Source organism: Mchenga conophoros, linkage group LG3, assembly GCF_057382185.1.
Source record: "Mchenga conophoros isolate Kocher_MC1m ecotype Shallow Benthic linkage group LG3, M_conophoros_male_GT1.1, whole genome shotgun sequence".
NCBI lineage: Eukaryota > Metazoa > Chordata > Actinopteri > Cichliformes > Cichlidae > Mchenga > Mchenga conophoros.
In genome coordinates this window covers 82,024,962-82,047,408 of record NC_140528.1, presented here as the reverse complement: position 1 = coordinate 82,047,408, position 22,447 = coordinate 82,024,962, and the positions used below count along the sequence as shown (strand labels likewise).

Sequence of the window (22,447 nt, the reverse complement as noted above, 5' to 3'; positions counted from 1 at the left end):
GGTGTAGGTGGCCTAAGCCAGCAGCCACAGGCCCTGGTGTGGTGTAAGTGGCCACAGGCCCTGGTGTGGTGTAAGTGGCCTCAGCCAGTGCCACAGGCCCTGGTGTGGTGTAAGTGGCCTGAGCAAGAGCCACAGACCCTGGTGTGGTGTAATTGGCCTCAATAGCAACTAAGGCCCTGGTGTGGTGTAGGTGACCTCAGCCAGCAGCCACAGGCCCTGGTGTGGTGTAAGTGGCCTAAGCCAGAGCCACAGGCCCTGGTGTGGTGTAAGTGGCCTGAGCAAGAGCCACAGGGCCTGGTTTGGTGAAGATGGCCTCGGCCAGAAGCGCAGGGCCTGGTGTGATGTGAGTGGCCTGAGCAAGAGCCACAGGCCCTGGTGTGGTGTAAGTGGCCTCAGCCAGCAGCCACAGGCCCTGGTGTGGTGTAAGTTGCCTCAGCCAGAAGCCACAGGCACTGGTGTGGTGTAAGTGGCCTCAGCCAGCAGCAAAAGGGCCCTGGTGTGGTGTAGGTGGCCTCAGCCAGCAGCCACAGGCCCTGGTGTGGTGTAAGTGGCCTCAATAGCAACTAAGGCCCTGGTGTGGTGTAAGTGGCTTCAGCCAGCAGCCACAGGCCCTGGTGTGGTGTAAGTGGCCTCAGCCAGCAGCCACAGGCCCTGGTGTGGTGTAGGTGGCCTCAGCCAGCAGCCACAGGCCCTGGTGTGGTGTAAGTGGCCTCAATAGCAACCAAGGCCCTGGTGTGGTGTAAGTGGCTTCAGCCAGCAGCCACAGGCTCTGGTGTGGTGTATGTGGCCTCAGCCAGCAGCCACAGGCCCTGGTGTGGTGTAAGTGGCCTCAGCCAGAGCCACAGGCCCTGATGTGGTGTAAGTGGCCCCAGCCGGTCACTCAGGCCCTGGTGTGGTGTAGGTGGCATCAGCTAGCAGCACAAGACATTGGAAAAGAGCCAAAAGCAATGTCGCTAATGTGCCCTCATTAATGGGCTTTTGGTCTTTTAATACACCCCTTCTCTGGATCAAAAGCGGTTCAATGACATGAAAATGAAAAGCTTACAGCACCAGGTATTCCCAGGCAGTCTCCCATCCAAGTACTAACCAAGCCCAGCCCTGCTTAGCTTCCGAGATCAGACGAGGTCGGGCGTGCTCAGGGTGGTATGGCCGTAAGCTGCTGGGCCCAGCACAATGTCTAAATTTATGGATTCAAGTGATTAGGTGGCAAGTACCTGAAGTTACGAAGACAATCCTATAACCATACCTGCATGTTTGCATAATACCCTAACCCAAAGGCTCAGTTTGGCATTTATCCAACAGCACAGGCCCTGGATTGTTGAAGATGGCCTCAGGAAACAGCACAGGGCCTGGTGTGTTGTACATGGCCACAGCAAGCAGCACAGGGCCTGGTTTGGTGAAGATGGCCTCGGCCAGAAGCGCAGGGCCTGGTGTGATGTGAGTGGCCTGAGCAAGAGCCACAGGCCTTGGTGTGGTGTAAGTGGCCTCAGCCAGCAGCCACAGGCCCTGGTGTGGTGTAAGTGGTCTCAGCCAGCAGCCACAGGCACTGGTGTGGTCTAAGTGGTCTCAGCCAGTGCCACAGGCCTTGGTGTGGTGTAAGTGGCCTCAGCCAGCAGCCACAGGCCCTGGTGTGGTGTAAGTGGCCTCAGCCAGCAGCCACAGGCCCTGGTGTGGTGTAAGTGGCCTCAGCCAGCAGCCACAGGCCCTGGTGGGGTGTAAGTGGCCTGAGCAAGTGCCACAGGCCCTGGTGTGGTGTAAGTGGCCTAAGCCAGAGCCACAGGCCCTGGTGTGGTGTAAGTGGCCTGAGCAAGAGCCACAGGGCCTGGTTTGGTGAAGATGGCCTCGGCCAGAAGCGCAGGGCCTGGTGTGATGTGAGTGGCCTGAGCAAGAGCCACAGGCCCTGGTGTGGTGTAAGTGGCCTCAGCCAGCAGCCACAGGCCCTGGTGTGGTGTAAGTCGCCTCAGCCAGAAGCCACAGGCACTGGTGTGGTGTAAGTGGCCTCAGCCAGCAGCAAAAGGGCCCTGGTGTGGTGTAAGTCGCCTCAGCCAGCAGTCACAGGCCCTGGTGTGGTGTAGATGGCCTCAGCCAGCAGCCACAGGCCCTGGTGTGGTGTAAGTGGCCTCAGCCAGCAGCCACAGGCCCTGGTGTGGTGTAAGTGGCCTCAGCCAGAAGCACAGGGCCTGGTGTGATATGAGTGGCCTGAGCAAGAGCCACAGGCCCTGGTGTGGTGTAAGTGGCCTGAGCAAGAGCCACAGGCCCTGGTGTGGTGTAAGTGGCCTGAGCAAGAGCCACAGGCCCTGGTGTGGTGTAGGTGGCCTCAGCCAGCAGCCACAGGCCCTGGTGTGGTGTAGGTGGCCTCAGCCAGCAGCCACAAGCCCTTGTGTGGTGTAAGTGGCCTCAGCCAGCAGCCACAGGCCCTGGTGTGGTGTAAGTGGCCTCGGCCAGTGCCACAGGCCCTGGTGTGGTGTAAGTGGCCTGAGCAAGAGCCACAGACCATGGTGTGGTGTAATTGGCCTCAATAGCAACTAAGGCCCTGGTGTGGTGTAAGTGGCCTCAGCCAGCAGCCACAGGCCCTGGTGTGGTGTAAGTGGCCTCAGCCAGAGCCACAGGCCCTGATGTGGTGTAAGTGGCCCCAGCCGGTCACTCAGGCCCTGGTGTGGTGTAGGTGGCATCAGCTAGCAGCACAAGACATTGGAAAACAGCCAAAAGCAATGTCGTTAATGTGCCCTCATTAATGGGCAGCTGCTTTTGGTCTTTTAATACACCCCTTCTCTGGATCAAAAGCGGTTCAATGACATTAAAATGAAAGGCTTACAGCACCAGGTATTCCCAGGCAGTCTCCCATCCAAGTACTAACCAAGCCCAGCCCTGCTCAGCTTCCGAGATCAGACGAGGTCGGGCGTGCTCAGGGTGGTATGGCCGTAAGCTGCTGGCCCCAGCACAATGTCTCAATTTATGGATTCAGGTGATTAGGTGGCAAGTACCTGAAGTTACGAAGACAATCCTATAACCCTACCTTCATGTTTGCATAATACCCTAACCCAAAGGCTCAGTTTAGCATTTATCCAACAGCACAGGCCCTGGATTGTTGAAGATGGCCTCAGGAACCAGCACAGGGCCTGGTGTGTTGTACATGGCCACAGCTAGCAGCACAGGGCCTGGTTTGGTGAATATGGCCTCGGCCAGAAGCGCAGGGCCTGGTGTGATGTGAGTGGCCTGAGCAAGAGCCACAGGCCCTGGTGTGGTGTAATTGGCCTCAATAGCAACTAAGGCCCTGGTGTGGTGTAAGTGGCCTGAGCAAGAGCCACAGACCCTGGTGTGGTGTAATTGGCCTCAATAGCAACTAATGCCCTGGTGTGGTGTAGGTGGCCTCAGCCAGCAGCCACAGGCCCTGGTGTGGTGTAAGTGGCCTCAGCCAGCAGCCACAGGCCCTGGTGTGGTGTAAGTCGCCTCAGCCAGAAGCCACAGGCACTGGTGTGGTGTAAGTGGCCTCAGCCAGCAGCAAAAGGGCCCTGGTGTGGTGTAAGTGGCCTCAGCCAGCAGCCACAGGCCCTGGTGTGGTGTAGGTGGCCTCAGCCAGCAGCCACAGGCCCTTGTGTGGTGTAATTGGCCTCAATAGCAACTAAGGCCCTGGTGTGGTGTAGGTGGCCTAAGCCAGCAGCCACAGGCCCTGGTGTGGTGTAAGTGGCCTCAGCCAGTGCCACAGGCCCTGGTGTGGTGTAAGTGGCCTGAGCAAGAGCCACAGGCCCTGGTGTGGTGTAAGTGGCCTCAGCCAGCAGCCACAGGCCCTGGTGTGGTGTAAGTGGCCTCAGCCAGCAGCCACAGGCCCTGGTGTGGTGTAAGTGGCCTCAGCCAGTGCCACAGGCCCTGGTGTGGTGTAAGTGGCCTGAGCAAGAGCCACAGGCCCTGGTGTGGTGTAAGTGGCCTGAGCAAGAGCCACAGACCCTGGTGTGGTGTAATTGGCCTCAATAGCAACTAATGCCCTGGTGTGGTGTAGGTGGCCTCAGCCAGCAGCCACAGGCCCTGGTGTGGTGTAAGTGGCCTGAGCAAGAGCCACAGACCCTGGTGTGGTGTAATTGGCCTCAATAGCAACTAATGCCCTGGTGTGGTGTAGGTGGCCTCAGCCAGCAGCCACAGGCCCTGATGTGGTGTAAGTGGCCCCAGCCGGTCACTCAGGCCCTTGTGTGGTGTAGGTTGCATCAGCTAGCAGCACAAGACATTGGAAAAGAGCCAAAAGCAGTGTCGTTAATGTGCCCTCATTAATGGGCAGCTGCTTTTGGTCTTTTAATACACCCCTTCTCTGGATCAAAAGCGGTTCAATGACATGAAAATCAAAGGCTTACAGCACCAGGTATTCCCAGGTAGTCTCCCATCCAAGTACTAACCAAGCCCAGCCCTGCTTAGCTTACGAGATCAGACGAGGTCGGGCCTGCTCAGGGTGGTATGGCCGTAAGCTGCTGGCCCCAGCACAATGTCTCAATTTATGGATTCAAGTGATTAGGTGGCAAGTACCTGAAGTTACGAAGACAATCCTATAACCATACCTGCATGTTTGCATAATACCCTAACCCAAAGGCTCAGTTTGGCATTTATCCAACAGCACAGGCCCTGGATTGTTGAAGATGGCCTCACGAACCAGCACAGGGCCTGGTGTGTTGTACATGGCCACAGCAAGCAGCACAGGGCCTGGTTTGGTGAAGATGGCCTCGGCCAGAAGCGCAGGGCCTGGTGTGATGTGAGTGGCCTGAGCAAGAGCCACAGGCCTTGGTGTGGTGTAAGTGGCCTCAGCCAGCAGCCACAGGCCCTGGTGTGGTGTAAGTCGCCTCAGCCAGAAGCCACAGGCACTGGTGTGGTGTAAGTGGCCTCAGCCAGCAGCAAAAGGGCCCTGGTGTGGTGTAAGTGGCCTCAGCCAGCAGCCACAGGCCCTGGTGTGGTGTAGGTGGCCTCAGCCAGCAGCCACAGGCCCTGGTGTGGTGTAAGTGGCCTCAGCCAGCAGCCACAGGCCCTGGTGTGGTGTAAGTGGCCTCAGCCAGCAGCCACAGGCCCTGGTGTGGTGTAAGTGGCCTCAGCCAGTGCCACAGGCCCTGGTGTGGTGTAAGTGGCCTGAGCAAGAGCCACAGACCCTGGTGTGGTGTAATTGGCCTCAGCCAGCAGCCACAGGCCCTGGTGTGGTGTAAGTCGCCTCAGACAGAAGCCACAGGCACTGGTGTGGTGTAAGTGGCCTCAGCCAGCAGCAAAAGGGCCCTGGTGTGGTATAAGTCGCCTCAGCCAGCAGCCACAGGCCCTGATGTGGTGTAGGTGGCCTCAGCCACCAGCCACAGGCCCTGGTGTGGTGTAAGTGGCCTCAGCCAGCAGCCACAGGCCCTGGTGTGGTGTAAGTGGCCTCAGCCAGCAGCCACAGGCCCTGGTGTGGTGTAAGTGGCCTCAGCCAGTGCCACAGGCCCTGGTGTGGTGTAAGTGGCCTGAGCAAGAGCCACAGGCCCTGGTGTGGTGTAAGTGGCCTGAGCAAGAGCCACAGACCCTGGTGTGGTGTAATTGGCCTCAATAGCAACTAATGCCCTGGTGTGGTGCAGGTGGCCTCAGCCAGCAGCCACAGGCCCTGGTGTGGTGTAAGTGGCCTGAGCAAGAGCCACAGGCCCTGGTGTGGTGTAAGTGGCCTGAGCAAGAGCCACAGACCCTGGTGTGGTGTAATTGGCCTCAATAGCAACTAATGCCCTGGTGTGGTGTAGGTGGCCTCAGCCAGCAGCCACAGGCCCTGGTGTGGTGTAAGTGGCCTCAATAGCAAATAAGGCCCTGGTGTGGTGTAAGTGGCCTGAGCAAGAACCACAGGGCCTGGTTTGGTGAAGATGGCCTCGGCCAGAAGCGCAGGGCCTGGTGTGATGTGAGTGGCCTGAGCAAGAGCCACAGGCCCTGGTGTGGTGTAAGTGGCCTCATTCAGCAGCCACAGGCCCTGGTGTGGTGTAAGTGGCCTCAGCCAGGAGCCACATGCACTGGTGTGGTGTAAGTGGCCTCAGCCAGCAGCAAAAGGGCCCTGGTGTGGTGTAGGTGGCCTCAGCCAGCAGCCACAGGCCCTGGTGTGGTGTAAGTGGCATCAATAGCAACTAAGGCCCTGGTGTGGTGTAAGCGGCTTCAGCCAGCAGCCACAGGCCCTGGTGTGGTGTAAGTGGCCTCAGTCAGCAGCCACAGGCCCTGGTGTGGTGTAGGTGGCCTCAGCCAGCAGCCACAGGCCCTGGTGTGGTGTAAGTGGCCTCAATAGCAACTAAGGCCCTGGTGTGGTGTAAGTGGCTTCAGCCAGCAGCCACAGGCTCTGGTGTGGTGTAACTGGCCTCAGCCAGCAGCCACAGGCCCTGGTGTGGTGTAAGTGGCCTCAGCCAGAGCCACAGGCCCTGGTGTGGTGTAAGTGGCCTCAGCCAGAGCCACAGACCCTGGTGTGGTGTAATTGGCCTCAATAGCAACTAATGCCCTGGTGTGGTGTAGGTGGCCTCAGCCAGCAGCCACAGGCCCTGATGTGGTGTAAGTGGCCCCAGCCGGTCACTCAGGCCCTTGTGTGGTGTAGGTTGCATCAGCTAGCAGCACAAGACATTGGAAAAGAGCCAAAAGCAGTGTCGTTAATGTGCCCTCATTAATGGGCAGCTGCTTTTGGTCTTTTAATACACCCCTTCTCTGGATCAAAAGCGGTTCAATGACATGAAAATGAAAGGCTTACAGCACCAGGTATTCCCAGGCAGTCTCCCATCCAAGTACTATCCAAGCCCAGCCCTGCTTAGCTTCCGAGATCAGACGAGGTCGGGCGTGCTCAGGGTGGTATGGCCGTAAGCTGCTGGCTCCAGCACAATGTCTCAATTTATGGATTCAAGTGATTAGGTGGCAAGTACCTGAAGTTACGAAGACAATGCTATAACCATACCTGCATGTTTGCATAATACCCTAACCCAAAGGCTCAGTTTGGCATTTATCCAACAGCACAGGCCCTGGATTGTTGAAGATGGCCTCAGGAACCAGCACAGGGCCTGGTGTGTTGTACATGGCCACAGCAAGGAGCACAGGGCCTGGTTTGGTGAAGATGGCCTCGGCCAGAAGCGCAGGGCCTGGTGTGATGTGAGTGGCCTGAGCAAGAGCCACAGGCCTTGGTGTGGTGTAAGTGGCCTCAGCCAGCAGCCACAGGCCCTGGTGTGGTGTAAGTCGCCTCAGCCAGAAGCCACAGGCACTGGTGTGGTGTAAGTGGCCTCAGCCAGCAGCCACAGGCCCTGGTGTGGTGTAGGTGGCCTCAGCCAGCAGCCACAGGCCCTGGTGTGGTGTAGGTGGCCTCAGCCAGCAGCCACAGGCCCTGGTGTGGTGTAAGTGGCCTCAGCCAGCAGCCACAGGCCCTGGTGTGGTGTAAGTGGCCTGAGCAAGAGCCACAGGCCCTGGTGTGGTGTAAGTGGCCTCAACCAGCAGCCACAGGCCCTGGTGTAGTGTAAGTGGCCTGAGCAAGTGCCACAGGCCCTGGTGTGGTGTAAGTGGCCTGAGCAAGTGCCACAGGCCCTGGTGTGGTGTAAGTGGCCTCAATAGCAAATAAGGCCCTGGTGTGGTGTAAGTGGCCTGAGCAAGAACCACAGGGCCTGGTTTGGTGAAGATGGCCTCGGCCAGAAGCGCAGGGCCTGGTGTGATGTGAGTGGCCTGAGCAAGAGCCACAGGCCCTGGTGTTGTGTAAGTGGCCTCAGCCAGCAGCCACAGGCCCTGGTGTGGTGTAAGTGGCCTCAGCCAGAAGCCACAGGCACTGGTGTGGTGTAAGTGGCCTCAGCCAGCAGCAAAAGGGCCCTGGTGTGGTGTAGGTGGCCTCAGCCAGCAGCCACAGGCCCTGGTGTGGTGTAAGTGGCCTCAATAGCAACTAAGGCCCTGGTGTGGTGTAAGTGGCTTCAGCCAGCAGCCACAGGCTCTGGTGTGGTGTAACTGGCCTCAGCCAGCAGCCACAGGCCCTGATGTGGTGTAAGTGGCCCCAGCCGGTCACTCAGGCCCTGGTGTGGTGTAGGTGGCATCAGCCAGCAGCCACAGGCCCTGGTGTGGTGTAAGTGGCCTCAGCCAGAAGCCACAGGCACTGGTGTGGTGTAAGTGGCCTCAGCCAGCAGCAAAAGGGCCCTGGTGTGGTGTAAGTGGCCTCAGCCAGCAGCCACAGGCCCTGGTGTGGTGTAGGTGGCCTCAGCCAGCAGCCACAGGCCCTGGTGTGGTGTAAGTGGCCTCAGCCAGCAGCCACAGGCCCTGGTGTGGTGTAAGTGGCCTCAGCCAGCAGCCACAGGCCCTGGTGTGGTGTAAGTGGCCTCAGCCAGTGCCACAGGCCCTGGTGTGGTGTAAGTGGCCTGAGCAAGAGCCACAGACCCTGGTGTGGTGTAATTGGCCTCAGCCAGCAGCCACAGGCCCTGGTGTGGTGTAAGTCGCCTCAGACAGAAGCCATAGGCACTGGTGTGGTGTAAGTGGCCTCAGCCAGCAGCAAAAGGGCCCTGGTGTGCTGTAAGTCGCCTCAGCCAGCAGCCACAGGCCCTGGTGTGGTGTAAGTGGCCTGAGCAAGTGCCACAGGCCCTGGTGTGGTGTAATTGGCCTCAATAGCAACTAATGCCCTGGTGTGGTGTAGGTGGCCTCAGCCAGCAGCCACAGGCCCTGGTGTGGTGTAAGTGGCCTGAGCAAGAGCCACAGGCCCTGGTGTGGTGTAAGTGGCCTGAGCAAGAGCCACAGACCCTGGTGTGGTGTAATTGGCCTCAATAGCAACTAATGCCCTGGTGTGGTGTAGGTGGCCTCAGCCAGCAGCCACAGGCCCTGGTGTGGTGAAAGTGGCCTCAGCCAGAGCCACAGGCCCTGATGTGGTGTAAGTGGCCCCAGCCGGTCCCTCAGGCCCTTGTGTGGTGTAGGTTGCATCAGCTAGCAGCACAAGACATTGGAAAAGAGCCAAAAGCAATGTCGTTAATGTGCCCTCATTAATGGGCAGCTGCTTTTGGTCTTTTAATACACCCCTTCTCTGGATCAAAAGCGGTTCAATGACATGAAAATAAAGGCTTACAGCACCAGGTATTCCCAGGCAGTCTCCCATCCATGTACTAACCAAGCCCAGCCCTGCTTAGCTTCCGAGATCAGACGAGGTCGGGCGTGCTCAGGGTGGTATGGTCGCAAGCTGCTGGCTCCAGCACAATGTCTCAATTTATGGATTCAAGTGATTAAGTGGCAAGTACCTGAAGTTACGAAGACAATGCTATAACCATACCTGCATGTTTGCATAATACCCTAACCCAAAGGCTCAGTTTGGCATTTATCCAACAGCACAGGCCCTGGATTGTTGAAGATGGCCTCAGGAACCAGCACAGGGCCTGGTGTGTTGTACATGGCCACAGCAAGGCGCACAGGGCCTGGTTTGGTGAAGATGGCCTCGGCCAGAAGCGCAGGGCCTGGTGTGATGTGAGTGGCCTGAGCAAGAGCCACAGGCCTTGGTGTGGTGTAAGTGGCCTCAGCCAGCAGCCACAGGCCCTGGTGTGGTGTAAGTCGCCTCAGCCAGAAGCCACAGGCACTGGTGTGGTGTAAGTGGCCTCAGCCAGCAGCCACAGGCCCTGGTGTGGTGTAGGTGGCCTCAGCCAGCCGCAACAGGGCCTGGTGTGGTGTAGGTGGCCTCAGCCAGCAGCCACAGGCCCTGGTGTGGTGTAAGTGGCCTCAGCCAGCAGCCACAGGCCCTGGTGTGGTGTAAGTGGCCTGAGCAAGAGCCACAGACCCTGGTGTGGTGTAATTGGCCTCAATAGCAACTAATGCCCTGGTGTGGTGTAAGTGGCCTCAGCCAGTGCCACAGGCCCTGGTGTGGTGTAAGTGGCCTGAGCAAGAGCCACAGGCCCTGGTGTGGTGTAAGTGGCCTCAGCCAGCAGCCACAGGCCCTGGTGTGGTGTAGGTGGCCTCAGCCAGCAGCCACAGGCCCTGGTGTGGTGTAAGTGGCCTCAGCCAGTGCCACAGGCCCTGGTGTGGTGTAAGTGGCCTGAGCAAGAGCCACAGGCCCTGGTGTGGTGTAAGTGGCCTGAGCAAGAGCCACAGACCCTGGTGTGGTGTAATTGGCCTCAATAGCAACTAATGCCCTGGTGTGGTGTAGGTGGCCTCAGCCAGCAGCCACAGGCCCTGGTGTGGTGTAAGTGGCCTGAGCAAGAGCCACAGGCCCTGGTGTGGTGTAAGTGGCCTGAGCAAGAGCCACAGACCCTGGTGTGGTGTAATTGGCCTCAATAGCAACTAATGCCCTGGTGTGGTGTAAGTGGCCTCAGCCAGCAGCCACAGGCCCTGGTGTGGTGTAAGTCGCCTCAGCCAGAAGCCACAGGCACTGGTGTGGTGTAAGTGTTCTCAGCCAGCAGCAAAAGGGCCCTGGTGTGGTGTAAGTGGCCTCAGCCAGCAGCCACAGGCCCTGGTGTGGTGTAGGTGGCCTCAGCCAGCAGCCACAGGCCCTGGTGTGGTGTAAGTGGCCTCAGCCAGCAGCCACAGGCCCTGGTGTGGTGTAAGTGGCCTGAGCAAGAGCCACAGACCCTGGTGTGGTGTAATTGGCCTCAGCCAGCAGCCACAGGCCCTGGTGTGGTGTAAGTCGCCTCAGACAGAAGCCACAGGCACTGGTGTGGTGTAAGTGGCCTCAGCCAGCAGCCACAGGCCCTGGTGTGGTGTAAGTGGCCTCCGCCAGCAGCCACAGGCCCTGGTGTGGTGTAAGTGGCCTCAGCCAGTGCCACAGGCCCTGGTGTGGTGTAAGTGGCCTGAGCAAGAGCCACAGGCCCTGGTGTGGTGTAAGTGGCCTGAGCAAGAGCCACAGACCCTGGTGTGGTGTAATTGGCCTCAATAGCAACTAATTCCCTGGTGTGGTGTAGGTGGCCTCAGCCAGCAGCCACAGGCCCTGGTGTGGTGTAAGTGGCCTCAGCCAGCAGCCACAGGCCATGGTGTGGTGTAAGTCGCCTCAGCCAGAAGCCACAGGCACTGGTGTGGTGTAAGTGGCCTCAGCCAGCAGCAAAAGGGCCCTGGTGTGGTGTAAGTGGCCTCAGCCAGCAGCCACAGGCCCTGGTGTGGTGTAGGTGGCCTCAGCCAGCAGCCACAGGCCCTTGTGTGGTGTAATTGGCCTCAATAGCAACTAAGGCCCTGGTGTGGTGTAGGTGGCCTAAGCCAGCAGCCACAGGCCCTGGTGTGGTGTAAGTGGCCTCAGCCAGTGCCACAGGCCCTGGTGTGGTGTAAGTGGCCTCAGCCAGTGCCACAGGCCCTGGTGTGGTGTAAGTGGCCTGAGCAAGAGCCACAGACCCTGGTGTGGTGTAATTGGCCTCAATAGCAACTAAGGCCCTGGTGTGGTGTAGGTGGCCTCAGCCAGCAGCCACAGGCCCTGGTGTGGTGTAAGTGGCCTAAGCCAGAGCCACAGGCCCTGGTGTGGTGTAAGTGGCCTGAGCAAGAGCCACAGGGCCTGGTTTGGTGAAGATGGCCTCGGCCAGAAGCGCAGGGCCTGTTGTGATGTGAGTGGCCTGAGCAAGAGCCACAGGCCCTGGTGTGGTGTAAGTGGCCTCAGCCAGCAGCCACAGGCCCTGGTGTGGTGTAAGTTGCCTCAGCCAGAAGCCACAGGCACTGGTGTGGTGTAAGTGGCCTCAGCCAGCAGCAAAAGGGCCCTGGTGTGGTGTAGGTGGCCTCAGCCAGCAGCCACAGGCCCTGGTGTGGTGTAAGTGGCCTCAATAGCAACTAAGGCCCTGGTGTGGTGTAAGTGGCTTCAGCCAGCAGCCACAGGCCCTGGTGTGGTGTAAGTGGCCTCAGCCAGCAGCCACAGGCCCTGGTGTGGTGTAGGTGGCCTCAGCCAGCAGCCACAGGCCCTGGTGTGGTGTAAGTGGCCTCAATAGCAACCAAGGCCCTGGTGTGGTGTAAGTGGCTTCAGCCAGCAGCCACAGGCTCTGGTGTGGTGTATGTGGCCTCAGCCAGCAGCCACAGGCCCTGGTGTGGTGTAAGTGGCCTCAGCCAGAGCCACAGGCCCTGATGTGGTGTAAGTGGCCCCAGCCGGTCACTCAGGCCCTGGTGTGGTGTAGGTGGCATCAGCTAGCAGCACAAGACATTGGAAAAGAGCCAAAAGCAATGTCGCTAATGTGCCCTCATTAATGGGCTTTTGGTCTTTTAATACACCCCTTCTCTGGATCAAAAGCGGTTCAATGACATGAAAATGAAAGGCTTACAGCACCAGGTATTCCCAGGCAGTCTCCCATCCAAGTACTAACCAAGCCCAGCCCTGCTTAGCTTCCGAGATCAGACGAGGTCTGGCGTGCTCAGGGTGGTATGGCCGTAAGCTGCTGGGCCCAGCACAATGTCTCAATTTATGGATTCAAGTGATTAGGTGGCAAGTACCTGAAGTTACGAAGACAATCCTATAACCATACCTGCATGTTTGCATAATACCCTAACCCAAAGGCTCAGTTTGGCATTTATCCAACAGCACAGGCCCTGGATTGTTGAAGATGGCCTCAGGAACCAGCACAGGGCCTGGTGTGTTGTACATGGCCACAGCAAGCAGCACAGGGCCTGGTTTGGTGAAGATGGCCTCGGCCAGAAGCGCAGGGCCTGGTGTGATGTGAGTGGCCTGAGCAAGAGCCACAGGCCCTGGTGTGGTGTAAGTGGCCTCAGCCAGCAGCCACAGGCCCTGGTGTGGTGTAAGTCGCCTCAGCCAGAAGCCACAGGCACTGGTGTGGTGTAAGTGGCCTCAGCCAGCAGCAAAAGGGCCCTGGTGTGGTGTAAGTCGCCTCAGCCAGCAGCCACAGGCCCTGGTGTGGTGTAGATGGCCTCAGCCAGCAGCCACAGGCCCTGGTGTGGTGTAAGTGGCCTCAGCCAGCAGCCACAGGCCCTGGTGTGGTGTAAGTGGCCTCAGCCAGAAGCACAGGGCCTGGTGTGATATGAGTGGCCTGAGCAAGAGCCACAGGCCCTGGTGTGGTGTAAGTGGCCTGAGCAAGAGCCACAGGCCCTGGTGTGGTGTAAGTGGCCTGAGCAAGAGCCACAGGCCCTGGTGTGGTGTAGGTGGCCTCAGCCAGCAGCCACAGGCCCTGGTGTGGTGTAGGTGGCCTCAGCCAGCAGCCACAAGCCCTTGTGTGGTGTAAGTGGCCTCAGCCAGCAGCCACAGGCCCTGGTGTGGTGTAAGTGGCCTCGGCCAGTGCCACAGGCCCTGGTGTGGTGTAAGTGGCCTGAGCAAGAGCCACAGACCATGGTGTGGTGTAATTGGCCTCAATAGCAACTAAGGCCCTGGTGTGGTGTAAGTGGCCTCAGCCAGCAGCCACAGGCCCTGGTGTGGTGTAAGTGGCCTCAGCCAGAGCCACAGGCCCTGATGTGGTGTAAGTGGCCCCAGCCGGTCACTCAGGCCCTGGTGTGGTGTAGGTGGCCTCAGCCAGCAGCCACAGGCCCTGGTGTGGTGTAAGTGGCCTATATAGCAACTAAGGCCCTGGTGTGGTGTAAGTGGCTTCAGCCAGCAGCCACAGGCTCTGGTGTGGTGTAACTGGCCTCAGCCAGCAGCCACAGGCCCTGGTGTGGTGTAAGTGGCCTCAGCCAGAGCCACAGGCCCTGGTGTGGTGTAAGTGGCCTCAGCCAGTGCCACAGGCCCTGGTGTGGTGTAAGTGGCCTGAGCAAGAGCCACAGACCCTGGTGTGGTGTAATTGGCCTCAGCCAGCAGCCACAGGCCCTGGTGTGGTGTAAGTCGCCTCAGACAGAAGCCACAGGCACTGGTGTGGTGTAAGTGGCCTCAGCCAGCAGCAAAAGGGCCCTGGTGTGGTATAAGTCGCCTCAGCCAGCAGCCACAGGCCCTGGTGTGGTGTAGGTGGCCTCAGCCACCAGCCACAGGCCCTGGTGTGGTGTAAGTGGCCTCAGTCAGCAGCCACAGGCCCTGGTGTGGTGTAAGTGGCCTCAGCCAGCAGCCACAGGCCCTGGTGTGGTGTAAGTGGCCTCAGCCAGTGCCACAGGCCCTGGTGTGGTGTAAGTGGCCTGAGCAAGAGCCACAGGCCCTGGTGTGGTGTAAGTGGCCTGAGCAAGAGCCACAGACCCTGGTGTGGTGTAATTGGCCTCAATAGCAACTAATGCCCTGGTGTGGTGCAGGTGGCCTCAGCCAGCAGCCACAGGCCCTGGTGTGGTGTAAGTGGCCTGAGCAAGAGCCACAGGCCCTGGTGTGGTGTAAGTGGCCTGAGCAAGAGCCACAGACCCTGGTGTGGTGTAATTGGCCTCAATAGCAACTAATGCCCTGGTGTGGTGTAGGTGGCCTCAGCCAGCAGCCACAGGCCCTGGTGTGGTGAAAGTGGCCTCAGCCAGAGCCACAGGCCCTGATGTGGTGTAAGTGGCCCCAGCCGGTCACTCAGGCCCTTGTGTGGTGTAGGTTGCATCAGCTAGCAGCACAAGACATTGGAAAAGAGCCAAAAGCAGTGTCGTTAATGTGCCCTCATTAATGGGCAGCTGCTTTTGGTCTTTTAATACACCCCTTCTCTGGATCAAAAGCGGTTCAATGACATGAAAATCAAAGGCTTACAGCACCAGGTATTCCCAGGCAGTCTCCCATCCAAGTACTAACCAAGCCCAGCCCTGCTTAGCTTCCGAGATCAGACGAGGTCGGGCGTGCTCAGGGTGGTATGGCCGTAAGCTGCTGGCTCCAGCACAATGTCTCAATTTATGGATTCAAGTGATTAGGTGGCAAGTACCTGAAGTTACGAAGACAATGCTATAACCATACCTGCATGTTTGCATAATACCCTAACCCAAAGGCTCAGTTTGGCATTTATCCAACAGCACAGGCCCTGGATTGTTGAAGATGGCCTCAGGAACCAGCACAGGGCCTGGTGTGTTGTACATGGCCACAGCAAGGAGCACAGGGCCTGGTTTGGTGAAGATGGCCTCGGCCAGAAGCGCAGGGCCTGGTGTGATGTGAGTGGCCTGAGCAAGAGCCACAGGCCTTGGTGTGGTGTAAGTGGCCTCAGCCAGCAGCCACAGGCCCTGGTGTGGTGTAAGTCGCCTCAGCCAGAAGCCACAGGCACTGGTGTGGTGTAAGTGGCCTCAGCCAGCAGCCACAGGCCCTGGTGTGGTGTAGGTGGCCTCAGCCAGCAGCCACAGGCCCTGGTGTGGTGTAGGTGGCCTCAGCCAGCAGCCACAGGCCCTGGTGTGGTGTAAGTGGCCTCAGCCAGCAGCCACAGGCCCTGGTGTGGTGTAAGTGGCCTGAGCAAGAGCCACAGGCCCTGGTGTGGTGTAAGTGGCCTCAACCAGCAGCCACAGGCCCTGGTGTAGTGTAAGTGGCCTGAGCAAGTGCCACAGGCCCTGGTGTGGTGTAAGTGGCCTGAGCAAGTGCCACAGGCCCTGGTGTGGTGTAAGTGGCCTCAATAGCAAATAAGGCCCTGGTGTGGTGTAAGTGGCCTGAGCAAGAACCACAGGGCCTGGTTTGGTGAAGATGGCCTCGGCCAGAAGCGCAGGGCCTGGTGTGATGTGAGTGGCCTGAGCAAGAGCCACAGGCCCTGGTGTTGTGTAAGTGGCCTCAGCCAGCAGCCACAGGCCCTGGTGTGGTGTAAGTGGCCTCAGCCAGAAGCCACAGGCACTGGTGTGGTGTAAGTGGCCTCAGCCAGCAGCAAAAGGGCCCTGGTGTGGTGTAGGTGGCCTCAGCCAGCAGCCACAGGCCCTGGTGTGGTGTAAGTGGCCTCAATAGCAACTAAGGCCCTGGTGTGGTGTAAGTGGCTTCAGCCAGCAGCCACAGGCTCTGGTGTGGTGTAACTGGCCTCAGCCAGCAGCCACAGGCCCTGATGTGGTGTAAGTGGCCCCAGCCGGTCACTCAGGCCCTGGTGTGGTGTAGGTGGCATCAGCCAGCAGCCACAGGCCCTGGTGTGGTGTAAGTCGCCTCAGCCAGAAGCCACAGGCACTGGTGTGGTGTAAGTGGCCTCAGCCAGCAGCAAAAGGGCCCTGGTGTGGTGTAAGTGGCCTCAGCCAGCAGCCACAGGCCCTGGTGTGGTGTAGGTGGCCTCAGCCAGCAGCCACAGGCCCTGGTGTGGTGTAAGTGGCCTCAGCCAGCAGCCACAGGCCCTGGTGTGGTGTAAGTGGCCTCAGCCAGCAGCCACAGGCCCTGGTGTGGTGTAAGTGGCCTCAGCCAGTGCCACAGGCCCTGGTGTGGTGTAAGTGGCCTGAGCAAGAGCCACAGACCCTGGTGTGGTGTAATTGGCCTCAGCCAGCAGCCACAGGCCCTGGTGTGGTGTAAGTCGCCTCAGACAGAAGCCATAGGCACTGGTGTGGTGTAAGTGGCCTCAGCCAGCAGCAAAAGGGCCCTGGTGTGCTGTAAGTCGCCTCAGCCAGCAGCCACAGGCCCTGGTGTGGTGTAAGTGGCCTGAGCAAGTGCCACAGGCCCTGGTGTGGTGTAATTGGCCTCAATAGCAACTAATGCCCTGGTGTGGTGTAGGTGGCCTCAGCCAGCAGCCACAGGCCCTGGTGTGGTGTAAGTGGCCTGAGCAAGAGCCACAGGCCCTGGTGTGGTGTAAGTGGCCTGAGCAAGAGCCACAGACCCTGGTGTGGTGTAATTGGCCTCAATAGCAACTAATGCCCTGGTGTGGTGTAGGTGGCCTCAGCCAGCAGCCACAGGCCCTGGTGTGGTGAAAGTGGCCTCAGCCAGAGCCACAGGCCCTGATGTGGTGTAGGTTGCATCAGCTAGCAGCACAAGACATTGGAAAAGAGCCAAAAGCAATGTCGTTAATGTGCCCTCATTAATGGGCAGCTGCTTTTGGTCTTTTAATACACCCCTTCTCTGGATCAAAAGCGGTTCAATGACATGAAAATAAAGGCTTACAGCACCAGGTATTCCCAGGCAGTCTCCCATCCAAGTACTAACCAAGCCCAGCCCTGCTTAGCTTCCGAGATCAGACGAGGTCGGGCGTGCTCAGGGTGGTATGGTCGCAAGCTGCTGGCTCCAGCACAATGTCTCAATTTATGGATTCAAGTGATTAAGTGGCAAGTACCTGAAGTTACGAAGACAATGCTATAACCATACCTGCATGTTTGCATAATACCCTAACCCAAAGGCTCAGTTTGGCATTTATCCAACAGCACAGGCCCTGGATTGTTGAAGATGGCCTCAGGAACCAGCACAGGGCCTGGTGTGTTGTACATGGCCACAGCAAGGCGCACAGGGCCTGGTTTGGTGAAGATGGCCTCGGCCAGAAGCGCAGGGCCTGGTGTGATGTGAGTGGCCTGAGCAAGAGCCACAGGCCTTGGTGTGGTGTAAGTGGCCTCAGCCAGCAGCCACAGGCCCTGGTGTGGTGTAAGTCGCCTCAGCCAGAAGCCACAGGCACTGGTGTGGTGTAAGTGGCCTCAGCCAGCAGCCACAGGCCCTGGTGTGGTGTAGGTGGCCTCAGCCAGCCGCAACAGGGCCTGGTGTGGTGTAGGTGGCCTCAGCCAGCAGCCACAGGCCCTGGTGTGGTGTAAGTGGCCTCAGCCAGCAGCCACAGGCCCTGGTGTGGTGTAAGTGGCCTGAGCAAGAGCCACAGACCCTGGTGTGGTGTAATTGGCCTCAATAGCAACTAATGCCCTGGTGTGGTGTAAGTGGCCTCAGCCAGTGCCACAGGCCCTGGTGTGGTGTAAGTGGCCTGAGCAAGAGCCACAGGCCCTGGTGTGGTGTAAGTGGCCTCAGCCAGCAGCCACAGGCCCTGGTGTGGTGTAGGTGGCCTCAGCCAGCAGCCACAGGCCCTGGTGTGGTGTAAGTGGCCTCAGCCAGTGCCACAGGCCCTGGTGTGGTGTAAGTGGCCTGAGCAAGAGCCACAGGCCCTGGTGTGGTGTAAGTGGCCTGAGCAAGAGCCACAGACCCTGGTGTGGTGTAATTGGCCTCAATAGCAACTAATGCCCTGGTGTGGTGTAGGTGGCCTCAGCCAGCAGCCACAGGCCCTGGTGTGGTGTAAGTGGCCTGAGCAAGAGCCACAGGCCCTGGTGTGGTGTAAGTGGCCTGAGCAAGAGCCACAGACCCTGGTGTGGTGTAATTGGCCTCAATAGCAACTAATGCCCTGGTGTGGTGTAAGTGGCCTCAGCCAGCAGCCACAGGCCCTGGTGTGGTGTAAGTCGCCTCAGCCAGAAGCCACAGGCACTGGTGTGGTGTAAGTGTTCTCAGCCAGCAGCAAAAGGGCCCTGGTGTGGTGTAAGTGGCCTCAGCCAGCAGCCACAGGCCCTGGTGTGGTGTAGGTGGCCTCAGCCAGCAGCCACAGGCCCTGGTGTGGTGTAAGTGGCCTCAGCCAGCAGCCACAGGCCCTGGTGTGGTGTAAGTGGCCTGAGCAAGAGCCACAGACCCTGGTGTGGTGTAATTGGCCTCAGCCAGCAGCCACAGGCCCTGGTGTGGTGTAAGTCGCCTCAGACAGAAGCCACAGGCACTGGTGTGGTGTAAGTGGCCTCAGCCAGCAGCCACAGGCCCTGGTGTGGTGTAAGTGGCCTCCGCCAGCAGCCACAGGCCCTGGTGTGGTGTAAGTGGCCTCAGCCAGTGCCACAGGCCCTGGTGTGGTGTAAGTGGCCTGAGCAAGAGCCACAGGCCCTGGTGTGGTGTAAGTGGCCTGAGCAAGAGCCACAGACCCTGGTGTGGTGTAATTGGCCTCAATAGCAACTAATTCCCTGGTGTGGTGTAGGTGGCCTCAGCCAGCAGCCACAGGCCCTGGTGTGGTGTAAGTGGCCTCAGCCAGCAGCCACAGGCCATGGTGTGGTGTAAGTCGCCTCAGCCAGAAGCCACAGGCACTGGTGTGGTGTAAGTGGCCTCAGCCAGCAGCAAAAGGGCCCCGGTGTGGTGTAAGTGGCCTCAGCCAGCAGCCACAGGCCCTGGTGTGGTGTAGGTGGCCTCAGCCAGCAGCCACAGGCCCTTGTGTGGTGTAATTGGCCTCAATAGCAACTAAGGCCCTGGTGTGGTGTAGGTGGCCTAAGCCAGCAGCCACAGGCCCTGGTGTGGTGTAAGTGGCCTCAGCCAGTGCCACAGGCCCTGGTGTGGTGTAAGTGGCCTCAGCCAGTGCCACAGGCCCTGGTGTGGTGTAAGTGGCCTGAGCAAGAGCCACAGACCCTGGTGTGGTGTAATTGGCCTCAATAGCAACTAAGGCCCTGGTGTGGTGTAGGTGGCCTCAGCCAGCAGCCACAGGCCCTGGTGTGGTGTAAGTGGCCTAAGCCAGAGCCACAGGCCCTGGTGTGGTGTAAGTGGCCTGAGCAAGAGCCACAGGGCCTGGTTTGGTGAAGATGGCCTCGGCCAGAAGCGCAGGGCCTGTTGTGATGTGAGTGGCCTGAGCAAGAGCCACAGGCCCTGGTGTGGTGTAAGTGGCCTCAGCCAGCAGCCACAGGCCCTGGTGTGGTGTAAGTTGCCTCAGCCAGAAGCCACAGGCACTGGTGTGGTGTAAGTGGCCTCAGCCAGCAGCAAAAGGGCCCTGGTGTGGTGTAGGTGGCCTCAGCCAGCAGCCACAGGCCCTGGTGTGGTGTAAGTGGCCTCAATAGCAACTAAGGCCCTGGTGTGGTGTAAGTGGCTTCAGCCAGCAGCCACAGGCCCTGGTGTGGTGTAAGTGGCCTCAGCCAGCAGCCACAGGCCCTGGTGTGGTGTAGGTGGCCTCAGCCAGCAGCCACAGGCCCTGGTGTGGTGTAAGTGGCCTCAATAGCAACCAAGGCCCTGGTGTGGTGTAAGTGGCTTCAGCCAGCAGCCACAGGCTCTGGTGTGGTGTATGTGGCCTCAGCCAGCAGCCACAGGCCCTGGTGTGGTGTAAGTGGCCTCAGCCAGAGCCACAGGCCCTGATGTGGTGTAAGTGGCCCCAGCCGGTCACTCAGGCCCTGGTGTGGTGTAGGTGGCATCAGCTAGCAGCACAAGACATTGGAAAAGAGCCAAAAGCAATGTCGCTAATGTGCCCTCATTAATGGGCTTTTGGTCTTTTAATACACCCCTTCTCTGGATCAAAAGCGGTTCAATGACATGAAAATGAAAGGCTTACAGCACCAGGTATTCCCAGGCAGTCTCCCATCCAAGTACTAACCAAGCCCAGCCCTGCTTAGCTTCCGAGATCAGACGAGGTCTGGCGTGCTCAGGGTGGTATGGCCGTAAGCTGCTGGGCCCAGCACAATGTCTCAATTTATGGATTCAAGTGATTAGGTGGCAAGTACCTGAAGTTACGAAGACAATCCTATAACCATACCTGCATGTTTGCATAATACCCTAACCCAAAGGCTCAGTTTGGCATTTATCCAACAGCACAGGCCCTGGATTGTTGAAGATGGCCTCAGGAACCAGCACAGGGCCTGGTGTGTTGTACATGGCCACAGCAAGCAGCACAGGGCCTGGTTTGGTGAAGATGGCCTCGGCCAGAAGCGCAGGGCCTGGTGTGATGTGAGTGGCCTGAGCAAGAGCCACAGGCCCTGGTGTGGTGTAAGTGGCCTCAGCCAGCAGCCACAGGCCCTGGTGTGGTGTAAGTCGCCTCAGCCAGAAGCCACAGGCACTGGTGTGGTGTAAGTGGCCTCAGCCAGCAGCAAAAGGGCCCTGGTGTGGTGTAAGTCGCCTCAGCCAGCAGCCACAGGCCCTGGTGTGGTGTAGATGGCCTCAGCCAGCAGCCACAGGCCCTGGTGTGGTGTAAGTGGCCTCAGCCAGCAGCCACAGGCCCTGGTGTGGTGTAAGTGGCCTCAGCCAGAAGCACAGGGCCTGGTGTGATATGAGTGGCCTGAGCAAGAGCCACAGGCCCTGGTGTGGTGTAAGTGGCCTGAGCAAGAGCCACAGGCCCTGGTGTGGTGTAAGTGGCCTGAGCAAGAGCCACAGGCCCTGGTGTGGTGTAAGTGGCCTCAGCCAGCAGCCACAGGCCCTGGTGTGGTGTAGGTGGCCTCAGCCAGCAGCCACAAGCCCTTGTGTGGTGTAAGTGGCCTCAGCCAGCAGCCACAGGCCCTGGTGTGGTGTAAGTGGCCTCGGCCAGTGCCACAGGCCCTGGTGTGGTGTAAGTGGCCTGAGCAAGAGCCACAGACCATGGTGTGGTGTAATTGGCCTCAATAGCAACTAAGGCCCTGGTGTGGTGTAAGTGGCCTCAGCCAGCAGCCACAGGCCCTGGTGTGGTGTAAGTGGCCTCAGCCAGAGCCACAGGCCCTGATGTGGTGTAAGTGGCCCCAGCCGGTCACTCAGGCCCTGGTGTGGTGTAGGTGGCCTCAGCCAGCAGCCACAGGCCCTGGTGTGGTGTAAGTGGCCTATATAGCAACTAAGGCCCTGGTGTGGTGTAAGTGGCTTCAGCCAGCAGCCACAGGCTCTGGTGTGGTGTAACTGGCCTCAGCCAGCAGCCACAGGCCCTGGTGTGGTGTAAGTGGCCTCAGCCAGAGCCACAGGCCCTGGTGTGGTGTAAGTGGCCTCAGCCAGTGCCACAGGCCCTGGTGTGGTGTAAGTGGCCTGAGCAAGAGCCACAGACCCTGGTGTGGTGTAATTGGCCTCAGCCAGCAGCCACAGGCCCTGGTGTGGTGTAAGTCGCCTCAGACAGAAGCCACAGGCACTGGTGTGGTGTAAGTGGCCTCAGCCAGCAGCAAAAGGGCCCTGGTGTGGTATAAGTCGCCTCAGCCAGCAGCCACAGGCCCTGGTGTGGTGTAGGTGGCCTCAGCCACCAGCCACAGGCCCTGGTGTGGTGTAAGTGGCCTCAGTCAGCAGCCACAGGCCCTGGTGTGGTGTAAGTGGCCTCAGCCAGCAGCCACAGGCCCTGGTGTGGTGTAAGTGGCCTCAGCCAGTGCCACAGGCCCTGGTGTGGTGTAAGTGGCCTGAGCAAGAGCCACAGGCCCTGGTGTGGTGTAAGTGGCCTGAGCAAGAGCCACAGACCCTGGTGTGGTGTAATTGGCCTCAATAGCAACTAATGCCCTGGTGTGGTGCAGGTGGCCTCAGCCAGCAGCCACAGGCCCTGGTGTGGTGTAAGTGGCCTGAGCAAGAGCCACAGGCCCTGGTGTGGTGTAAGTGGCCTGAGCAAGAGCCACAGACCCTGGTGTGGTGTAATTGGCCTCAATAGCAACTAATGCCCTGGTGTGGTGTAGGTGGCCTCAGCCAGCAGCCACAGGCCCTGGTGTGGTGAAAGTGGCCTCAGCCAGAGCCACAGGCCCTGATGTGGTGTAAGTGGCCCCAGCCGGTCACTCAGGCCCTTGTGTGGTGTAGGTTGCATCAGCTAGCAGCACAAGACATTGGAAAAGAGCCAAAAGCAGTGTCGTTAATGTGCCCTCATTAATGGGCAGCTGCTTTTGGTCTTTTAATACACCCCTTCTCTGGATCAAAAGCGGTTCAATGACATGAAAATCAAAGGCTTACAGCACCAGGTATTCCCAGGCAGTCTCCCATCCAAGTACTAACCAAGCCCAGCCCTGCTTAGCTTCCGAGATCAGACGAGGTCGGGCGTGCTCAGGGTGGTATGGCCGTAAGCTGCTGGCTCCAGCACAATGTCTCAATTTATGGATTCAAGTGATTAGGTGGCAAGTACCTGAAGTTACGAAGACAATGCTATAACCA

At 58.9% G+C, this 22,447-nt stretch overlaps 4 non-coding genes and 6 pseudogenes across 4 annotated transcripts; all 10 read right to left on the bottom strand.

The window, feature by feature from the left end:
* Positions 1-1,038: 1,038 nt before the first annotated feature.
* Positions 1,039-1,157, bottom strand: LOC146580893 (5S ribosomal RNA). Its single transcript, XR_014891897.1, has one exon. It is a non-coding gene; the product is annotated as a 5S ribosomal RNA (ribosomal RNA).
* A 1,651-nt stretch (positions 1,158-2,808) lies between these two features.
* LOC146580892 (5S ribosomal RNA) lies at positions 2,809-2,927 on the bottom strand (annotated as a pseudogene).
* Positions 2,928-4,336: 1,409 nt separating this feature from the next.
* Positions 4,337-4,455, bottom strand: LOC146580891 (5S ribosomal RNA; annotated as a pseudogene).
* A 2,244-nt stretch (positions 4,456-6,699) lies between these two features.
* Positions 6,700-6,818, bottom strand: LOC146580890 (5S ribosomal RNA). The gene has a single exon (XR_014891906.1). It is a non-coding gene; the product is annotated as a 5S ribosomal RNA (ribosomal RNA).
* Positions 6,819-9,024: 2,206 nt separating this feature from the next.
* LOC146580889 (5S ribosomal RNA) lies at positions 9,025-9,143 on the bottom strand (annotated as a pseudogene).
* Positions 9,144-12,169: 3,026 nt separating this feature from the next.
* LOC146580888 (5S ribosomal RNA) lies at positions 12,170-12,288 on the bottom strand (annotated as a pseudogene).
* Positions 12,289-14,490: 2,202 nt separating this feature from the next.
* Positions 14,491-14,609, bottom strand: LOC146580887 (5S ribosomal RNA). The gene has a single exon (XR_014891759.1). It is a non-coding gene; the product is annotated as a 5S ribosomal RNA (ribosomal RNA).
* Positions 14,610-16,776: 2,167 nt separating this feature from the next.
* On the bottom strand, positions 16,777-16,895 carry LOC146580886 (5S ribosomal RNA; annotated as a pseudogene).
* A 3,026-nt stretch (positions 16,896-19,921) lies between these two features.
* On the bottom strand, positions 19,922-20,040 carry LOC146580885 (5S ribosomal RNA; annotated as a pseudogene).
* Positions 20,041-22,242: 2,202 nt separating this feature from the next.
* LOC146580884 (5S ribosomal RNA) lies at positions 22,243-22,361 on the bottom strand. The gene has a single exon (XR_014891758.1). It is a non-coding gene; the product is annotated as a 5S ribosomal RNA (ribosomal RNA).
* Between the last annotated feature and the right edge of the window lie 86 nt (positions 22,362-22,447).